The 22,864-nt window shown below is 38.7% G+C and overlaps 1 long non-coding RNA gene across 5 annotated transcripts in view; it reads right to left on the bottom strand.

Moving 5' to 3' along the window:
* Positions 1–21,091, bottom strand: part of LOC137210971 (uncharacterized) — a 128,604-nt gene extending 107,513 nt beyond the window's left edge. For all 5 annotated transcript variants that reach the window (XR_010936828.1, XR_010936830.1, XR_010936826.1 and 2 more), the window contains exon 1: positions 20,933–21,091. This is a non-coding gene — a long non-coding RNA (uncharacterized lncRNA). The remainder of the gene's footprint in view (positions 1–20,932) is intronic.
* Positions 21,092–22,864: the final 1,773 nt, after the last annotated feature.

The raw sequence follows: 22,864 nt of genomic DNA, 5'->3' as shown, positions 1-22,864 counted from the left end.
GTTACAAATAGCCCCAAGTCCAAATACAGTAGTGACATGCAGTAATGGTGTCATTATCAGGCAATAATTCTATGCCTATTACTGACTCCTACTAGTGATAAAAAGGGTAGCCTGTAGCAAAGTGGCCACTCACAGACACTAGCAAGGGGATAGCAAATTACGCTTAGGGTCATGATTCTATCCTCAATTAGCTCTGTGTATAAATGTGAGTCTGTGTGTGTGTGCCTGCATGTGTATGTGTATACATCTGCATGTGTGCATGTCTGTGTGAAAGTCATGTGTCTGGTCACTAATTCCCTGGCAAAGAAAAATTAAGTAAAACAAAAAGGGAATGTTCATTTTTAGAATCATTTTCTGGCATTGCCACATGACAAGTTATAATGAAGTGTGTTTTCACTGAACAACACTTCTTTTCATAACACAGTTATGGATCTCCAAACATTCCCTCAGGACAAGATGCTTCTTGAGAAGGGAACTCTCTGAAAGCCAAAAATACGGAAATGTTCTTTTCTATATAGTTCTTCAAGCAATAGAAAGGTGTCTAGAGAAGAATATCTACTTGAAATTCCCAAGCAAGAAGAAAATAGAAATTTTTTGATCCTGCATATTTACAGCACCTTAAAAAAGACTTGTTAAGATCGTTATTATATCCCTCTTATCAAGGACTTATCATAAACTCTGCTTGAGGCAGTCTCAGATTATAAGGGTTTTACTATGCAAGGAAAACAAAAATTCCTGCTGTCCTACTGGTATTTTTATAAATTCCTCATTTATTTTACAGATCATAAAATGGTGACAGAGCAAACGTGTAAAAGACAGCCACAAATTTACATTTTTAACAACATTCAAAAATCAGTCTAATTTTATAATGATTTTAAAAGCTTACAAACATTTAATACAAAGGGAAACAAGAGATCTGAAAGTTCAAAACTGGAGCAAAAGCTAACACTGCTGAAAATGTTAGTTGTGTTGTTAATCTAAGCTTCCAAGTCCTTTGACTGGCATTGCAAGCTTGGTGTTAATCAAAGCAACAAATAACATAGCACCAAAGTTTGCTTGGATCACTTGGCTTTCTCTGTTTCTCTCTACTTCCTAGCGTGTGGTGAGGCTGGCTGTATCTCAATGTTATTTACTTATGTGTTATCAACTTAGGCAATGAATTATATAGTCAAGAGCATCATATGCTTTCTTTCTTTTAGCCAATTGTATTGATTTAGTTCTTTCTCATTGGCAGATAAATTCAGCTTATGTAGCAGCAGTTATCCAGAAGGAACGTTAATATGATCCACAAGATATAAGGAGCTTGCTTAAGCCTCCTGGACCATCCTTAAAATCTGACTTTGAGACTATTTTTTATTTGGCCAAGACAAAAATCTCACTGGCCTCACCTCGTTAATCTTGAATGCAATGTCACAATTTACAGTCTAGAGGTTTAACCTTAATAAGCACAGATCCAAACTTTATCAGAGAGACTTACATCATAAAAAAAATAGCTACTTATGTTTGAGGATCAAAGCCTTGACAGAGACTCATGACTCTCACCCAGGTAAACTCGTAAGGGGCAGCAGTGCTAGGACTCCTGAAACTGGAACTCCACCATAGGGAGCACATACAATATTGCTTTGTGACAAGTTGAGATGGTCTCAATATTAATTGATTCTATTTGATTGTCCCACCTCCTGCCAACTTACTAATTATCATTTATTATGCAGGAATAGAGTGAACAGAATAGACTCTGGCTGTGTGGTGACCAAAATAATGAGTTAAACCAAGGGTTAAAGGGAGGAATTTGCTGTCATATCCTTAATAATAGATATCACCAAAGTTATTCAGTCATTAGATTTAATAAATGTGTATTTACACCATGTCTTACTATTATCTTATTCCAAAATTTCTAAATTTACCATTCATTTACCAGAACAGACAAATTTTCTCTCTATTCACCTGACTTGGTCACTAATTCCTTCTAGCAAAGAGCTGGAGAATCATAAACATTCTGCTGCTTCCAACATAGCTGACTCTTCTGTTTCTAAATTAGAAGAGATATTATCTCACACAGGCATTTGAACTCCATGAAATCGATATAATACTGTATGTCTTTGGCATTCTCAATGGATACATCCTCAGAACTCTACGATCCTCAAAATTATGAACTCCATTAATTGAGATGGAGATGCTGGGAAGCTGGCTAGGCTTTCTAACCAGTAAATTGAATTCATCCAATTTCCAGGTTAGTAGCCATGTAACTCAAATTCACATTTTTGTTTTCAAGGAGTATATCATTTAATGTCTTCAGGAAGTAGGTATGTTTTTCCTTATTCCATCTATGGACATTTGGATCCCTTGAGGAATGTCAGAACTATAAATACTAAATTTACTAATGCCAACAATTGCAAAAATCCTAAACTTAATGTTTTTTGCTTTTGATAAGAGCAAATAACATTTTTAATATTAAGGCAATAATAAATTAAACCTGATGTTATGTTTAATTAAATGTTGAGTAAAGTTTTATAGATTTCTATTGAATACCAAAATGTAATCCTTCATGTTTAACATGTGTATGTATGTAGATCCATATGGTATTTTTCTACAATGCTTTGGAATCTTTATTTATTTATTTTTTTGGCCTTGCCATGCAGCATGCAGAACTTCCTCAACCAGGGATCAAACCTGTGCCCCCAACATTGGAAGCACAGAGCCTTAACCACTGGACCACCAGGGAAGTCCACCTTGGAATCTTTTAAAATAATCTGCAAAGTAAGAAGTAAATAAGGGTCAACTATAAGTTACAGTGAAGTGGAATGAAATAGTTAATCACACGTAATTTTACCTACAGGTATGAAGTTAAAGGAAACAAAGAGAAAATAATCAAATAGATGATCATTAAAGAAATATAAAGGAAGGAAGAATTTTAGTGTAATATGTGCTAATAAATTGATCAGAAAATAAAAACAGATTTATCAAAGATAAAAGAACTGAACAAAAAAATTAATGCACTTAAAATTCCAACCATCAAATGATTAAATAATCAGGCTGTTATTGTTAAGAATCCAGCTTTTCAAATATGGTGATTCAGTCTTCAACAAGAAATGAAGATTTATGAGCTGATGCCCTTAGTAACAGTTTAGTATTTCCCAAAGTTCTGAGGCCAACAGTAGTTCTCATGTGAAGAATTAGCTGTACCTCAATAGCTGTTCTCTTCTTCTTCATTAATATTTCCTTCTTCCAAATTTTTTTTAAGTACCTGCCTGCCCAGATAATGTCATCCTTCTGGCCTCCCTTGTAGGTAGGTGTGACCATAGGCCTTCATCTTTCTGGCCTCCCTTGCAGGTAGGTGAGACCATAGGCCTATGGCACAGAAGTCAAATGGCAGTTTCCAAATGCTCTTTTAAAGAGTCATCTAATCTCACCATTTACCCTGTTTTTACTTCTTTCTTCTTGATGTTTTCTGGAGTGCTAATGTGGTAACAGAAGCTGGACTAACCATTCTGGACAATAAGGTGACCTTAAGAATGAAAGATACGAATGGTAGAGCAAATCAGAAGAAATCCACCTCCTGGTACAATACCAGTCTTGAACCTCTAGGCTTAAAACTGTTGATAATTTGTTATTTGGATAGTGGTCTCAAGTAAGTGCATGAACATTGTTTAGGAAAAGAGGCCAGGCCTACAAAATTGGCTTTCTCATCAATATCTCTGCCTTCTATAAGAAATCCATCTACCAGCCTGCACTTTTAGGCTCTCTTCCAGTGACTCATTCTGGTAAGAACCTGACTTGCTCTGGCCACGTTTACCTATTGGGTAGAATTAACATGAGGAGGATCTCTGTTCACTCATGGCCCAGTCTCTTGGCTCTGTCCACCTGAAAACAATGGACATCTACTCTCAACCTCCAGGCTCTGAAGAAAGAATAAGTCAGGCTCCTCCATCTTGCTCCTATAAATGGATAGACCAATTCAAGACAGTGTGGATGGAACAGAAAGACGCATTTTAGGCTCAGAGCCAAACCCAATTCTACAATTTAGCTAAACTATGTATGAATAGGGCAGTTACTTTAATCCCTATCCTGCCCTGTTGTTACTGTTATCAATTTTAGGCCTTGAGGAGAAGAGAGGTGAGTAATGAGACCACCCCAGCAATGATATTTTGAGCTTCTCCTCAGTGTATCAGTGCAAAGTCAAATCAGGAAGTGGTCCTTAATACTCCAGTTCTATATATTTGTCCATTTTAAGTAACAATGATTCTAAAAAATATTCCATAGAAATCATATGTTCTTTTTTTTTTCTCCCTCTTTGGGTCTGCGGTTTTAAAAAATATATCCAATAAAACAACACACACACACAAATCATCACCCCTCTATATATTAGTGATCTGAGCTTGAAAAAAAAAAGAATCACAATATTGTACCATTTTCAATCCACTGAGCAATGTCTTCAACAATGACAATAGGAATGTAATGCTCAAGGAAACAAGAGTAAACTCCAGGTATTTGGCATTTTTTTGTGTGTGGAATCTTAGATATTCCTAAGAAAAGTGCCAGGGAATAAGCTTTACACAACCAAGAGCAGTTAGATGTTATCATGCCCCAGTACATCTACTGCTCAGATAAGGAGGTCTGTACCATTGTGGCAGTATCATGCCAACCTATATCAGAGCCTGAGGCAAAGGAAAAAATCAGTTGTCCTGGGCTGTCTTTATTTAAAATTTTATTTAAAATCTAAAGTTTTGATATTTTGTTCATCGTGGATTTTTTTGTGCTACTTGTGGTTTAAATATTTTCTTGGGACATTATTTATCTCTGTTGCTCCTCCTTACATTTGGCACCCAAAACAAAACTGGATGAGGATAGATAAAAGGGTCTTGGGGTCTCATCCTAGTCCTAGCCCTGCATTTCAGAGTCCTGCACTGGCTATCTGTGTGACTTCTGCCAAGTTTATCTGCATTTCTGGACCTTAGAATATCTGAGATGAGTCACCAGCTGATGCTTCCTTGCTTCACGTTATTATTTGACAATAGGAAAAGCCTGTGCCATGCATGATGCCTGAAGAGTTGACATTAAACAACATAAAAACAGTCTTGCTGTTGTCCTCAAAAATACAAGCCCCTACCTGCATGAGGCAGGCTCATAACAGAGTTGGTCCAACCATCCTTGAGGTAGATGCCACATGGACATGTCAAAGAGCTGCAAATGGGGTGAATACTCAGTTGTGAACCCCTTTGGAGGATTTTTCTTCTTTTTAAAAAGAAGGTACACAGAACTACTAAAACCTGCAGATATTCAATAAGAACCAATATCTCTGCTTTGCCTGCTTCCAATTACACAGCATCATCCTAGCGCCAGTCTGGGGTTTCTTACATGCACTGATGCTTAAAGCACAACTATAGCAAAAGCTGGACTGACACTCTTCTTTGCCTCTAGCAATTGCTCAGTGTTTTTTATTTTATTTGGTTTTTGGTTGACCACACTACAAGCCCGTCCTGCAGCGACAGCAAACATGGTTCGCTTCCAGGAGACTCAAGACCTCTCTAGCGATCTTCATACTCTCTGCCTGGTGGGGAACAAAGATGGGACGAACTTCTTACAAGGAGCCACCACAGACATACACTGAGAGGCACGTTCCTCCTCCCAGGCTGAGTGCCGTCTGCAATGCTGAGATTGTCGGCAAAGAACAACGGGTATCTTTAGAGATAAAAGCATTACCTAAATGCAAGATTTTGTCAGGTAATGACCTCACGATTTTCACCGTATCTCACAATTGCTGTCTGGTGGTGATTATAGGGTAGGGAGCAGTGTGTTTCTTGGAAAGATCCAGATTACGCCTGGGAGGGAGGTAAGTTGTCTGGCAGGACTGACATGCAATGAAAGATTATAAAAACCTGGTTTCTCCAGTCTGACAATGAGCATGGTTAGAAAGGAACTTAATTGCACCATTTAAGATTAGGAAAGGTACAAGGGGAACAAAGTTATCAATTCCAAGCTTAAAATGCCATCACACAATATGAGAATAAGTACTCATATGAATGGCACAGCAAGAAAATTTAAAAACCAATAAAATGAAATACTTCTGCACACAGTGGAATTCAGTGCTGCAGGAGATCAGAGAGTCAAATGCAGCAGCTGTATTTTAAAAGGAAGTTGAATAATTTTATGACCACTATAAAAGAGGAGACAGGCTTAAATTGCTACAGGAGGTTAGAAATGAGGAAAAACTTCATAACTACAAAAGTCGTAAGATCTGTGTGTAGGCTTAGTCAGAGTATTTTGATTTGCCACATTTTCTTTAGCTTTACCAGGATTTGTCACTCCTATTAGCCAAACCAGAAACTGTTCAACCTCAAAGCCCATGACCTTTTGTTTTGCTCTGTGTGGCTCACCATCTTTTGTCTTCCCCATTTGTAACATTACCAAGGCATTTATCACAGACTCCCTGGTGATACCTCCCTGGAAACACGTGTCCACCAAAGTGACTGGCCAGATGCTGTTTACTTTGCACACAGATTTCTGAAAGCTACTTTACGCCTTCAGTCTCTCCTCTACTTCAAGTCACATTATAGCCCTGAGGAGATACTGGGAGCAGACTCCAAACTACACCGAGAAATGCCATTAGATTTCAAATCAGTTGCTTTAACCTCTTATGCACCACAGACCACAATAATCCATCAGACGATGCAGGTTTAACCACATTCTGCCTCTCCCCAGTAGCCAACAATAGGCTTTTAGATAAATTAGGATTTTCGTTCTGTTGACTGTCTATTGCCTCACACTCCCTACGGGATCATTTCTTGGATGGTGGCACCCTGAAATAATCCCTTGCATTGGTGTAGCACTTCAGAAGTTACGGCATATTTCTGTATCCATATCATTTGATATGGAAGTCAGGGTAGGGCAAATATTAACATAGCCTGTTGAAAAATGAGAAATCAAGCTTCACTTCTGCTCAAGCGCTTATACTTTCTGATTCCTGGTCCTTTTCAATACAAAAGATGACTTACTACAGCTAAGAAAGCTGGCCATTTTATTCACAAATCTCCCTCCTTCCTCTGCCACTTTACTTAAATGCTCTACCACATCTAGAATGGTCTGCTGTTTCTTTCTAATAGTTTTAGTTTACTAAATGCAATTTACTCCATGAAAACAACCTTCATTCACTTAAAATATTCTCATACCCCAAGCAATTATCCCTAATACACACATTTCTCTAGGCCTCTTTCCCTAATCTTCTGAAAAATCATGTTTGCGTCCATAAAATACCCAGGGACAGTTAAGGTGAATCAAATCCACAATGTTAGTCATTTTATATGCCTCACAAATTCAGGAACATCTTCCATATGAGTGTTCATATCTTCTTTCATTTATTCAATAAATATTTGAGCATTTTCTGTGTACCAAGACACTGAGGATATGTAGCAGAGAATGAAACAGACTAACATTCCAGACCTTATTGAGTTTAGAGTCGAGTGGGGAAGACAAACAGTAAACAAAGTAGCTAAGAAATTTATAGAAGTGATAGAGTCTAAAAAATATAAATTTGGTAAAGAAGGAAAAAAGTGTCAGGATGGAGGCAAGTAGATAAAATTTTGAATAAGTGGATAAGGCTTCACTGAAAAGATGGACTTTTGAGTGAAAATCAATGAAGCAAAAGAGATAGCCATGTGACTATCTGAGGGAAGAGTATTTCATATAAAGGAACAGCAAGTGCAAAGGCCCTGAGGTGGAGGTCTGACTATGTGTTTCAAGCAAGAACAAAGAAGCCTGTGTGGTCAGAGTGGAATTAAGGAGGACATAGTGGTAGAAAGTAAAGTCAGAGAGACACTGGAATGATAATAATACAGGGCCTGGTAGGAGATGGAGACCATGTGTGAAGAGAATGATATGCACTAAGTTATACTTTACAAGATGTCTATCTGATTGGTTGAAACTAGGCCAAAATGGGCAAGAGCAGAAGAAGGAAGATCAGTTAGGAGTCTATTGCATTAATGCAGGCAAGTGACTCAGGAGTCATAGTGAATGTGGTAGGAACGGGATAAATTTAAAATATATTTTGAAAGTAGAATCAGTTGATTTTATGACAAATTATACGTAGAATACCAGAAAATGAGTGGAGCCGGGGATAACACAAAGATTTTGGCTAGAACAGGTAGGCAGATGAATTTTCTATTAATGAAGATATGGAAGGCAAGTGTAAGAGCAGATTTGGAGGTGGGGAATATCAGCAGATCTACTTGAGAAACGTTAAGTGTGTGATGTCTATTAGACATTCCTGTGGAACCTCAAGTAAGCATTGTGTATATGGAATATTTGGATGCATTTGGATTTTGAAGTTCAGAGAAGAGGCCCAGGCAGGAGACATAAACACAGACATTAATAAGCATGTAGGTGGTAAAGATAATATTTAGAAATGAAACAGGATGAGATCCCCTGGGGAGTGGGAGAGAAGGGTTAGAAAAGAGAAAAAGTTTAAGGAGTGAGCCTTGCACATTTCAACATGTAGAAATTGGAGAGACAAAAAAAAAATGGTAAAGATATATCTAGAAAAGTAAAAGAAAATCTAGGTAAATGTGGCATCTTAGAAGTCAGGTGAAGAAAGTATTTCAAAGACAGAGTGATAATCTAAGTCAAATGCCTCTGATAGGTCAAGTGAAATATGAGAAATAATCTTTAGATTTAGCAACAAGGAGATCATTGGTGACCTTGTTAAGAATGGTTTCACTGGTATAGTGGGGATTAAAGGATAATTTAAGTGAATTAAAAAGAGAGAGGAGAAGAGTAATTGGAAACAGAAAGTCAGCAAACATAGATAACTCTTTCAAGGGAAAATGGGATCATACCTAAAGGAGGAAGTAGGGACATGAGAGGGTATTGTTTTTTTTAATATTGGAAAAATAAGGACACAATTATAATCTAATTGGAATAATCCAATTTAAGGAGGTTTGCCGAGCTACAGAAAAAGGGGGAGAATTGCTGAAGTGTTGTCTCTGAGTAGGGAAGGCAGGATGGGGTCTAATCATTCATGGAGTGTTTAGCCTTAGCCAGGAATATGAAGTTCACTTACAGCAAAAGAAAGAAGGTAGAATTGAGATAAAGGTAGGTGATTAGAGCATGTGGACATTTCTTCTGATTGCTCTTATTTTACCACTGAAGTAAAAAGCAGCATTGTTAGGCCAGAGTTAGAATGGGATGGGGGTGCTTGGGATGATTGACAGAGAGGAAGTACATAGCACGCATCTAGGAGACTGGGAGAATGAATGGATTGGTAGGATGGCTGGCAGCCTTAAATTCTGCCTTGAAAGTAATGATCATGTGTCTAAAGTGAAAACAGTCATCGTGAGTTTGATTTTGTCTCACTTGTACCAGCTGCCTGGATTCAGTCACAGAAGTACTCAAAAGCTTGTTTTAACCAAGGTTGTGATTCAGCCAAGTATAACAAAGGGAAAGGGAACAAGGGAGTTGAGGGTACAGTAGGCCCTCCATATGCATGGGTTCTGCATCTGGGGATTCAACTGACTGCAGACTGAAAATTTTTCTTGTTTTAAATTCCAGAAAGTTCCAAAAAGCAAAACTTCAATTTGCTGTGTGCCAGCAACTACTTACATAACATTTACATTGTATTAGGTATTCTGAGTAATCTACAGATGATTTAAAGATACAGGAGGATGTGTGCAGATTATATGGAAACACTACTCCATTTTACATAAGGAACTTGAGCATCACCAGATTTTGGTATCCCGGGGGGGTGAGGGGGGTTCTGGAACCAATCCCCTATGGATACTGGATTTTGACGGATGACTGTATTTGCAGATGACAAGCGAATGAGTATAATGATTGGCCATAGATTTCAAACTAGATAAGAGGTTAGGAGAGGAGGTTAGGGATTTAGAGAAAGTGAAAAAGTAGTAGGAACCGGGGGGTGGCGGGAGTGAAAAATGGTTGCAATTGAGGTAACTGAGGAAGCAAACTGGGAAGAAGGGGCGGGGTTGGTAATCAGTTAATGAGATGATTGAGGTAAAATGTGTTTGGATAATAAAAAGATCAAGATTATAGCCATAGGAGTGGTTGGCTGAGGTCCAATGAAGGCTAAGAAACTGGGAGTGCAGAGGACTGACTGGAAAGGTGATTTGTGTGGACTTGTAATCACTAAGCATGTGACATGAGTGGTACTGGAGTGAGGAGTAGTAAGATAAATTCTCAAGGGATGCAGCATACTAGCCAAAGGAATGGATGGGACAGTGGATGGTGGCAACAAAAGATGTAGCAGATGATACTGTAGTCTGATGACAGGGGAATAAAAGTTAAGTCTATTTAAGGAAGAGGAGGGTAGACAGAATGATCTGAAAGTGGTCAAAATGAAACAGCCTAATCCATCTCATCCTTTTTACGAGGAATGTGGGAGATAAATGCTATATTTGAGGGTCTCCAGGGGAAGTAAGCCAGGCTTTAGTTAGACAAGAAAAATGAAAGGAACTTTGACAGAAGAGGTTGAGAATATAGGGATGTTTTTGCAGTTGACCATTTGTTCCAGAAAAGTTAACATGGTTCAGGAGCTAAGAAGTGAGGCAATGAGGATGAGAGTCTGGAATGACTTGGGGTCCCTGGGCTTTTTGTGGTAACTGACCTGAACAGGGGTGAAAGGCATGGTGAGGTTAGTCCTCATGGCTTCAAGGCTGTGAGCTCTCTCATCCTTATAAGTGGGCTCTCATTCCAGCGAGCGAGCTCTTGTTCAGGAACTTCAAGAGTTCTAGACTCTTAATTGTGGAAATGTGGAAGTTGCAGAGGGGCAGTCTTACTCTTAAGGCACAGCTAATCTCCTAAACCCTGCTGCTGTGGCCTGCAGAGGAGTGGCTGTCCCTAGTGTTCTGACGCCTTCTTGACTTCTGTCAATAAGGCTCCGAGGCTGCAGAGACGGCAAAGGCAAGAGTGAGCCCTCCTTCTGGTGTCCACCTCCCACTACAGTGGTAGCCAAGGTCGTCCAAAGAGAGCAAAATAGCTGAGGCGGCTTGTGGAGAGTTTTAAGGAAAACCTTAACCATACATCCACATATATTCGTTTCATTAGAGTACATACATATATTTCATTCATTAGAGTATATGAAATATTTACCAAAAAAAAAAAATTTGGAAGGAAGGAATATTGAGAAGCCTACAGCTTCAAAGGAGATTTAGCTGGTCTCCTTTGGTTATTATTTTTTTTTTTTTCTGAGTGTTAACACATCAAGCTCAACCTAGGAAACAAAGATTTGGTAGTAAATTCCATATGTTTCCCAGATAGGGTTGCTAGGTAAAATACAGGATAACCAACTAAATTTGGATTTTAGATAAGCTATGAATAATTTTTCAAAATATAAGTATGTCCCATGCAATATTTCTCTTTATTGTATTTTTATTTGTTATATTTGACAATCTTATCCCAAGGGAATTTTAGAAAATTAATAGAAATGTTCAGATGGCTAATGGTGGTCTGTCTTAGAGTAACAAGCCCTGAATGCATATGTCTCAGAAATAGTGGAAAAGTTTTAAAGCCTCCTTCTCCCAAGTTACCCATTCTAGGTTTCCTGTGTCACCAACTGAGTTTGGAAGTATACAGCTAAAGCTGAAATAAGCCAATAGTCACCTAAGGTGCTTCCTCTCTGTTTTGCCCAATACACTCCATTATTCCCAGCGTCCCCACAATTTCAAATGATGGTTTACAGAATGGAGAGAGAAACAGTACAAGAGATTGGATATGGTAACCATTAGAAGGTGGTTTCAACGAGATTCCATAGTCATGGGACAAAAAGGAGACATTCTTAGGGATGGTCCCCAGGACAACAACCCTATCCTGTTTCAGGCCTTTCACAGGACTGGCCTCCCCTGTGGGGTCTCTGGCATAGCTCTGGATAAATAAATGTTCTACATCTTTCCACCCTAACAGGTTTTAAAGAAAAAGAAAAAAATGGAAGATGGAAAAAATCTTTTCTAATGAAATGTTTCAAAAATTCCCAATTTAAGTATAAAGAATTTAGAACAGCACATTAAGCTTGCCACCTGTGTTCTATTTACTTAGAGCAAAGATGATGTTCCCTGATTACTGAAGTTCATCAATGACCAGAGCACACCCTGTGTTATACTACCTACCGGTGAAAGTCACATGGGTGGCTGAAACATGAAAGAAATGCATTATGTTAAAAATCTACTACCAATCCAGGAGGCAAGAGCCAGCTGGATAAATCAGAACAGATTTCAAATAATCACTCTATATGAACCTGCAAATTTATCCACATCCTTATCTCAAAAGCTAACATATTTCAGGTTCTTTCTCATATTTAAATCTAGATAAGTGAATTTCCAATATCCTTTGAGGATGTAGCTGTTGTTTAACACTGTGATTTCATATTTATACAGCTCTTCTCATTGTAGGATCTTAGACCATTTTGCCAGCATAATTCAGTATTAATAACCGTGAAAAAAACAATAATTTCAGCTACGGTATTCTACTGGGCAACTAATCAGGAACACATTTATTTCCCTGGGCATTTGGAAGTTCCTGTTTTAACCTCAAGGAGAAAAAGCAGACAAATCTTCTGACCCCGCAGAGGAAAATAAAAATAATTAAGGCCAGCCAACAGGACGAAAGAGTGATGTTTCCGAACAAACTCCACTTGTGGGAACCTCTAGAAAACCATTTTATATGTTTCAGGAAAGAAGAAATTGGTTTGGTAATGTGGTGACATTTTTTGACAACATTTATGTAGGAAAGGAAACCAAGATTATTGCATGGATTATACTACTTGGATAAGATTGTATTTTTTGATTAACGTGGCAACTCCCCAAAATCTGACTATAAAAAATCAACTTGGAAATGTGTTTTTCTTGTGAATGAATGATTGGATGCAGCCTCTTCTATGAGCCCTGTACCTAGAATATTTTATCCTCTCCCTTCACTCCAAAATCTTACTCTACCCAACAATGTAGCCAGAATGGTTATTTGTATCACTGATAACTGATGCCTGATGCAGAGAACATTTGTTTCTAGAAACCTCAGTAACCTTTTCTCATCTCAATGGATAAATCCAATCCCATTTTATTTTTCTTACCTACACACCATTTACCTAATTCCATATCAAGCCAGCTTCCTCAGGTACTTACACAGCCTTTTTCCCAATATTTAAATATAGGACCATAAGTAAAAAGGGGTTAGCACAAAGTACTAGTTCCTGAGTCAGGGAATAACCATTGAGAATTTAGTTTAAAACTGATAGAAAGGGGCTTCCCTGGTGGCGCAGTGGTTGGAGGTCCGCCTGCCGATGCAGGGGACGTGGGTTCGTGCCCTGCTCCGGGAAGATCCCACATGCCGCGGAGCGGCTGGGCCCATGAGCCATGGCCGCAGAGCCTGCGCATCCGGAGCCTGTGCTCCGCAACGGGAGAGGCCACAGCAGTGAGAGGCCCGCGTACCGCAAAAAAAAAAAAAAAAAAAAAAAAAACGGATAGAAAGAGCTCCATGCAAGAAAACAAGCAAGTGTATCTATTCTGTCTTGTAACCAAGAAAACCATCCTGTGTGTGTGTGAAAATTAGCTGTAAAACTTGGCAGATTCTTACCAGATGCAGAGAATGATTTTTAAGCAGTTGAAATAACTAGGATAAACAGGCCTCTTTAAATGACATTGTGCATGTCACCACCTTACAGCACAGTTTATTTTAGTTGATTTGCATATCGAAATTCTTGGTACTGCATCATTTGTCCCATTTTAAAATGAAATCTCCTCTTCAAAGTTTCTTTTACTTTCTTTTTTTTTTTTCTTTTCTTTTTGAATCCTCCACACATCAGACTTCCTCCACCAAAACAGATGTCATTCACTCAAATCAGGTCACGAAACTGAAGAAGTAGCATGCTGGGAAGACAGACCGAGCCCTGGACATCATTAGGCAATGCGGGATTAAGTACCTCCAGAAAGGAATTGCATTTCCATGTCACAGTGGTCTGAGATGGATTTAGGACAAGACAAGGCAAGTAATAAGTATGTTTGTTGAATTTCATGAATCCTACTAAATCAATTAGTTGCTAAGATATAAGAAGATTTTTTCTATCCTCTTCCTCACCCCCAGTTCTACATAGCCCAGGAAGTTATCAAGCACAGGGGACTGGAGTGATCTGCCAGCGCTCAGCTGCTGCAGGGGGCTCCTAAATGGAAAATTACTCTGATTGTGGCAGTACAATTTCAGATGGCAAGCACTGTCCATGATAGTGAACCTCTCTGCTGAAGCTCAGAAAAAGGCCGAAGTGTTTACCCCATTTTAAAGACACAATTAGCTCAAGTTTTTATCTCCACATCTGAAGAGCCTAAATCAGACTAGTGCCCCGTGAGCATTTCTGATGGAGAAAAGGAGAACGCAGTCCCACACTGGGTTAGTTCCTTTTTCTTTCCATTAACTGACTTTTTGAATAAGCAGCAATTAATCACCCTCCTCTACCTACAAAGACAAAAATTAGAGCTTTGTATGCTAACTCTATTTGATGAGTATTTAGGGTAAAGAAATAGCAATATAGTCAGCATCTTCAACATCAGAATAAGAGCTTATGCAGAGTGTTGTGAACAAGCAATTTTTTCTTTATCTCCACAGGAATTTTTCAGCACAAATCATTTTTTAAAAACCAGAAAGTTATTGAATCATCTTTGGAGGTGTATGAAGTACAAATGAATATATTTTTAGTGATTTCATAAAACAAGTGCAAAGAACACACAACAAAAATGCATTGCCCATTAGTGTTACTATAAGAGTTTACACTTAATCCAAGCATTCTTCCGCTGCACTGGACCTTTTTGATGTTTTTTTAAATTTAAGTATTAGAGTACATTCACTAACTAAATATTTGTCCCTTGAGGCAGAATGTGATTTTTGAAAACTTTCAAAGCTCACATGGAAATTCTTCTCATCTGACTAATAAGAGCCCCCAAAGTGATCATGTTGAAAAACAATACTTCTTGGTAAGCACCATGTTTATCACATCTACTCAGTGAGGCAACATTTATGGACTGAGACATTGCCCTGTGTAAGGTGCCAAGATGGAGAGATACAAATAAGAACACATGTGCACCCTACCCATTAAGGAGCTTAAAGTCTATTGGGGAGAGAAAAATAGATAACCTTGACAATTGCAGAATGCCTTTAATGACTTACAGAGTGAGCTGAGAGGACCCACAAAGGAATTATTAATGAGAGGACTGGTTAAGAATGTTGAATTTGATCTGGGCCTTGAAAGATGAGTAAAATTTTAACAGAGGAAATTAGTAATGGATGGGAATGGAAGTTCGTGTTAAGCAAATGTGAGAGGAAAGCCACAATACACAAGAAAGAGCAGAGTGTGTTTATGGTGCCACAAGTATCCTGTTGTAAGTCAAGTCTTATATGAAAAATAAGAAGCTAGAAAAGTAGAAATGTGGTCATCAAAAAATGTACCACTGAATAGGACCTGAGAGAACATCTGATTCTACTCTCTTGCTTCATAAATGAAGAAACAAAAAGTAGCTAGCATAACTTGTAAGGTCCCAAGGATCACTAGATCTAGCCAGAACTGAACCCAAATCTTCTGCCAACCAGATTCCTTTGCACCACTCCATGTGCAGGTTGGCATCACCTTCTGGGAAGTCTGTCTTGTAAGCAATAATGAGTGTGAAGTTGTTGAGCGGGAGAGTGACATGATCAGATATACATACATCAAGGAAAACTTTGAAAGCAGTTAGAAGAGACTGGAGGGAGAAAGATTGATGAAAAAGCTTCTATAGTCATCTAAGTTGGAGATTATGGCAGCCTGCACCAGACCTGTGATGACCGAAATAGAAAGGAAGCAGTGGATTCGAGTGTCATTTCAAGAATGAAATTGCTGCAACTTGGTGATGAGAGAGAAGAAGCTATTACAGATAATGATGAAGCTTTAGAGCTTCAGTGAAGGATATTACCCCGTCACCTGAGAAAGGAAAAGGAGAATGAAGAAAAGACTTAGAGGGATAAAATAGTTAACTCTGTGTTTTCCTATCTTGGTGAATGACATTCAATTGCTCATTAGAAGCTAAGAAGTCTCTGTTCAGCTTTCTGGACCCTAGATCATACATGCAAACATCAGTGCACATGAGGCTAAAACATCAACTTTATTAGCAACCGGTGAAGAACAACAACGAAAAGTAAGGTTTGGGACACTGTATTGGAGATGTACCAGAAGAACTTTCCTTTTTTGCCTCAAGTCAAGTTTTGGGGAAAGAGTAGTATGTCCACAGGGCAGACCCTGAGTCAACTTCCCAGGCAGCGTTAAGGGCAGCTTCACCACCCAGATGGAGACAGGATGCAGAGGAGAAGCCCTCCCCATAAGAGCCAACAAAGAAAGGGGAGGTCTTTTGCCTGGCTCTTTATTTTGAGGACACTAGTCCCACCCTCTAATAAATGGTTGTCCAATGAGTATTAAACTCTGACCAAGCTGAACACCCCTCCTCAAAGGGAACAGAGAGAAGCAGAAGCTTCCTTCCCTGCAAAAGTCAAATTTCCAACAGAGTAAAAAGAACAGAGAACTTCCTTCCTCTATTTTCTAAGTCAGACACACGAGAGTCACCTTCAACAACATTCTCTTCTCCCATAGCAGTTGAGTGATGCTGAAGTCTGATCAGCTCTATCTCCTGAGCACAGCCCAACTCTGTCCTCATTTGCCTATCCCCACTGGTATTTTTTTCATATTTCCCCTAGACCAGTTCAGTAGCATCTCCCAAATGATGTCATAATCTGTGGCTTCACAACATTCCATTTCATTCTTTACAATACTGAGAGATACTAAAATGCAATGTAATTCTCTCTCCTCTCACTTAAAGCCCTCCACACGCTCCCAGTCATTTGGAAAGCATCCAAATACTTGACAATGTTAAATTTATTGCAACTATTTGTCGTCGTATCCTATTATCCTACTAAATTCTGGGTTCTCTTATTCAGGAACATTGTCTAATTTATTTGTGTATTGTTTCAAAGCATAGCAATGTGCCTTAGTGTTCAAAAAAGTATTCTGACCTGTACAAAACCCTTCCATATCTGACCCTGCTTAGTTCTCCAACTTTGTGTCCTGTCACAGCCTCATCAATTCCTACCTACTTTTCATGCAAGTTTTAATTCCAAGTATTCCAAACTATTTGCTGGTAACTGAATATTTTTTGCTCTTTCTCCTCACATTTGCACACAGTCTTTGCTCCCTTCCTTCTGTTCCTCTGTTCCTCTTAGATATATTCCTACATATTATCTATATTTCAAAATAGCAGCTCATGCCTCCTTCCTGCAAATAGCCTTTCCTAATATTATTTCTTCTCATGACAAAACTGGGCCAGGGTGAGTAGAAGACTCTTCCCATAGTATCTATGCATATTTCTAACTCTGCATTTATCAAACTGCTTTATAATGGTGATTTATCTTTTTTTCCTATATAGATGTGTGAATGAAAAATATTGCCTGCCATATCAGTAAACAAAGGATTTTGCAACCATCAAGCCATCACATTACAGCTGCCCTGATGGTGAGCCCTGAGGGAACCCAGGGTGAGAGAACACAGGATACTGGCCACAGATAGCCGAGGTGCATATTCAAAGGAATGATTTCAGTGAGCCCAGACTCTTGCAACTTCCCATAAATAGAAAAGCACTAAATTACTTAATTTGAGATATCTGGTTTTCTTTAATTAACAATAATCTTTTGATGTTCTGACTACCTGGTCTTTGTTGCAAAAACTCCTGTACATCCTGGCTCCCCTTCTTGCCTCTATGGAGAAGTCTCTCAGAGTTACCTGAGATGCTGTGTCCCAGGCTTAAGTCCTCAGATTTGTGCCCTGAATAAAACATAACTCTCAACTTTTAGATTGTGCCTTTTTTTTTCAGTTTGACAGTTGCTAAGTTTCCTATGCAGGCACAGGTCTTCATGTGAATGATATATACATAGATTCAGTAAGTGTTGAAGGATAAAAGGAAGGAAGGAAGGAAGAAAGGAAAGAAGAGAGGGAGGGAGGGAAATAAAGGAGAAAGCAAGGAAGGAAAAAACAAGTTCAGTATTTTACATATTAAGTTTTTCAACAGAATATTCATTGGGACATGTCCAACAGAACCACAAGGTGGAAAGTTGAGCCTCTATTCCTCTGTCTTCCTGCTAAATACTTTGTTTTACCAAACCTTCAGAAACAATTCAGTAACTAGAGGGTTCATTTTAAATTGCATTTTAAGTTAGAAGACAGAGTAAAAACAAATCTTTTAGGAAAAGCCATGTTTTATTAAATATTTAACTTTCTCCTAAGACTTATGAAGTTATGCAAGTAAGAAAAGGTCTGCTCTTCAATTAAATGGTGCAACTATAAAAAGTAAATAAGGTCAAATTTGACTATGTTTATGAAGTATTTGACAATTCCCTCTACTACTAGAAGAGTATCACATCCCTCCAGTACATTGTCTGGTAGCTGCCTTCCCTCTGGGCAACTGCATTTCATGGCCATGGTGAGAATCATGAAAAACAACATTCCAAAAATTAAAATAGAGTCTACTTTTTCTCTGATGAAAGTCAAACGTCCTTCAAAAAATTCTTATAGGAATAAACAAGAACACATGAAATACACTAAAAGGATAAACCCATTATAGTTAAATTAAATAAGTTATAGCAGCAGGAAGAGCTTAGGACAATAAGAGATATCAAGACCAATTTAAAGTACTATATAAGTAAGTTGTAAGAAAACAAGAAACTTTATTCTGCAAAGTTCTGCTTTTAGCACTTCTGCTTCTTTGGAGAAGAAAGAAGAACAAAGAAAATTAAGGTTCTTCTTAATGATAGCATATATGTAACGGGGCTGACACTTCCACTCAGCAAGTTTTGTCTTTTCCTTTTCTATTATCATTTTCATGACAAACCTATGTGACTAATGTTCTTCATTCAGCCAATAAATGTTTATTGCATGCCTATTACATAAACACAACGGTTAACAAAACTCAGTCCTTGCCCTGAAGCTCAGCAGGTAAATTAACCAAAGGCAAAATCAAGGTGTGATAAGGGCTAAATTGAGGAAGCAGGTAGAAAGAGAACATAATTTAGTCTGGGGGGAGGGGCTAGAGTGCAGATTTCCAGGTGGAGGTAATTGCTAAACTGACATAATCAAGCAAAGAAGAGTGGCTTAGCAACAGGGAAAAGGAATCAGAGGACAGAGAGGATGTTCCTGTCTGAAGGAACAACATCTGCAAAAGAAAAAAAAAAGCATATTTGTAAAGGATTTACCAACATTTCAATGTTTGTAATTTATATTGTGGTGGAGGAAAAGATAGGAGATGAGATTGAAAAGATAAACAGCAAAATCATGAAAAATCTGAAAGGACAAGTGAAGGAGTTGGATTTTATCCTGAGGACTGTGGGTTGCACCAGAGTTTTAATCACATAGTTTGGGTTTTAGAAAGACTGTAGGTCATTAGTGTGGGATAAGACAAGACTGGAGACAGTTTGGAGATGGTTCTGATAACCTAGGTAAGAGATGATGATGGCCTAATTCAAGAGAGCAGTGATGCTGTGGAAAGACATGGAGATACTGGGATGGTATTAGGAATGAAGAAGATGTGACTGAACTTGATATGTAGTCGTGGGAAGTTAAAACAGAAGAAATTGCTCTCTAGGCTTTTTATACCATGTCTTTTCCTTTTTTTTTTTTTTACATGATCTATGAAAGCTAAGCACTAATGGTGGTTAAACACCCTATGAAGTCATGGAAGGCTGCAGTGTGGGCTGCATCCAGTTGTTTATATTGATGGCCTAGGAACAGTGATAAAAGAAATGAAACATTCTGCCCAGTTAACAGGAATTTTTTCACTGCTCTAGGAAAATGGACCATTCAACATTATGTTTAGGAAGATGAATGAAAAATACTTGAAAAGTAAGAAGAACAAGGACTGAGGTTTATAATCATTATTCTCCATATAAATTACTAGCAGTTTATAAACCATCCATAAATACCTCCATGAATCTGATGTGTTTCAGAATTTAGTTTTGCTGTTTCATAACAAAAGAAGTTTCTATGATTATTATTTCATATGAGTTCACATCCCATGTTTTTTTCTTTACCTACAGTTCAAACAAACCTCAAATCTAATCACAAGACTTTAGGTTTTTTCCTCTAAAATCTGGGAATATATTGAAATTCTTTTCACATTTGCATGAAATCTATATGGAAAGTATAGTTCCCTATTAAGAGCCTTCTCAGCCAAAGATAAATATAAACAAATTTCAAAATGTTCCAATTACCATCAAGTCTGCTTTTTAACCACATCAACCATGAGACAAAAAGAAGAAAAAAAAAAAAAAAGGAAAAAGTACTGTGTGCTTTGAGCAGAGAAGACTAACAGTGAAAATCTAAACAGACCACACTGATAGTCTCCTTTAAGGAAATAAAAGTAAACCAGACTCTGAGAAGGGAGAAGTGCCATGAGACACTAAAATGATCTGTTATATTGCAAGAAGGGAGAAGACGGAAGGGAGTTGTTCATAAGCAAAATTCTTCCCCAAACCCCACATAACAAACTAACCAACATAATACTCAAGGGAACTTTATTCTTTTACTGCTCCTTCTCTGAATGGTCAGAAGTAAAATCTAGTAAATACATGTTGATAGGTTTGTGTCTGGGAAAAACAGTATCCTAACATTACAACCCTTGGCTATAACCCAGCAAATATATGACCAAGCCAGAAATTTCTCCAACCATTACAATGGAACCACACAGCAAACACCAGGAATATTTTAAGTTCCTCTGAGTAGTATTTATTGTTACTACATCCCTTAAAAAAGAAATTGTCTTAAATTTTTGAGATGAAACTTTTTAATAAGTATTTTTAGAGATGTTAGAAATTAGACAAATACCTACCTTGATCTAACACCCTGCCTTGGGAGGATAAAGGCCCCTGAGAAGCTTACCTTATGTGGAAAAAGCATCTTGGCAGTTGTGATTAAGTTAAAGGTCTTGAGATGGGAAGATGATCCTGCAAAATCTGGGTGGGTCCTAAATGCCATCATGGTGTCTCTGCAGAGAGGCGAAGAGGGAGATTTGACTCAGAAGAGGAGAAGTTGATATGACCACGGAGGCAAAGAATGTAGTGATGCAGCCAGAAGCCAAGGAACCCCTGAGTCACTAGGAGCTAGAATAGACTAGGAACAAGGCTCCCCTAGCGCCTCCAGAGGGACCAGGCCTTGCCAACATCAGTGATGCTGATTTTGGACCTCTGGCCTACAGAATTGTAAGAGAATAAATGTATCTTGTTTTAAGCCACAAGGTTTGTGATGACTTATCACAGCAGCTACAGGAAGTCCATACAGACATCTTGGGTATACTGGGGGATGGAGATGCTTCTCATCACTCACTTTTCCACTCAGCAGTTCTCCTACACAATGCACTCACGGCCTTGGGCATATTACCTCGTAAAGAGGCAGAGCTTTAACTGCTTTAACTGAAGAGAGTCTCCCGGGTATCCTCACACCAGAGGAAGTTGAGACTTCTGTGCAATCAGAACAGCCAAGCCCTACTCAGGAGCAGAGTTAGGCGGTGGGTAAGAGACTATATCCTTTTCAATGCACTCCTGCTGCCAGTTGCCCCTGGACCCATTCTGGTAGCAAGTCAGTTTGTATGACTCACCGACTCACCAGTAGGGAGAAATCAGAGGCCAAGTGTGGGGTGATGGGAAGCCTTCCAGAGAAGGAGGCCCTTGTCTCAGTTCCGGCATTCACAAGCAATGTGACTTTGGGCAAGTTGCTAACCTACTTCACAACAGTGTCATAGGGCAGCTTTGCGATTAATTTGGAAATGCCTTTTGGTCTACAGAAAATCCATTCTGCCTGTGAGATTTGTATCTCCCAGAGCTACTGATTTGCATACCATGCAGCTCTGCCAAGGAAACAAGCATCTGCCTGCAGTAAGTACCCATGCAGAGTTCTCTTACAAACACAGGTTCTCGGCACAATCCAAATAAAAACGAAAGAAAGGGAGAGGGAGTCTCTTCCATTTGTTTCAGTCCTACTGATGAAATCCTATTTGACAGATTCTGATTCTGTTTCACAAACAGGTATATTGGCAAGCGTTAACTTCCTTGAACCCTGTGAAGCTGTTGGCAAATTGTGTTCAAACGCTTTTGGATCCTCAGGAATAGGGCACTGTATAAATCCAGGGAACAATTATGTGAGAGAGACAGAGCCTTTATCTCCCAGTCTTAATAAAGAACTAAGCATAACGCCTATCAGACTTGTAGTTCTGACGCCAAATTGACCCCTCTGGGAGCTGGGAAAGTCTCAATCTCTTTCCTGCCTTATACAGCAGTGGTAATAAAAGAGCATACACTGAGGATTAACTAAAGTTCACATACTGCCTTGAAGAGAAAAGTCTTGATTTAAGTGCTGAAAATTTACATTAGTGGGAGGGGAAAGACTGGAGAATGGAAAAAAGAATGGAAAGTTCCAGAAAGTTATAATGAGAAATATAAATTGAAGCAGGTCTAAGGGAAAGATGAGAGATCAGATGCATCAAGGTAGGGGGTAGGAAAGACTGCCCCCCAAAAAAAGACTTTTCCTCCATCTGTGTTGGCTAAGGCAGGCTTTCCAGTCCTAAAGGGAAGTGTATCCTTTAGGCAACAAAAGAATAATGATTCCAAGTGTAGAAAAGAGAAAGTAGCAGTAGAGTACCAGGGCATAAGAAAAGGGAAAAGAAGACAAAGAACAAAAACGGTTAAGAGAGGGAAAGGGACATGATAAGACAATAGAGAATGAAATTCATGAAGTCCATAACAGGGTCTAAGAAAAGAGGCCTTTAGTCCCCAATCCATTTTAAGGGCAAGCATTGTTGTCCTGATTTTATGAAAT

The sequence above is a fragment of the Pseudorca crassidens genome, chromosome 18, assembly GCF_039906515.1.
Source record: "Pseudorca crassidens isolate mPseCra1 chromosome 18, mPseCra1.hap1, whole genome shotgun sequence".
In the NCBI taxonomy this organism is placed as follows: domain Eukaryota; kingdom Metazoa; phylum Chordata; class Mammalia; order Artiodactyla; family Delphinidae; genus Pseudorca; species Pseudorca crassidens.
Note: the sequence above shows the minus strand (reverse complement) of the source record. Positions and strands in the feature narration are given on the sequence as shown.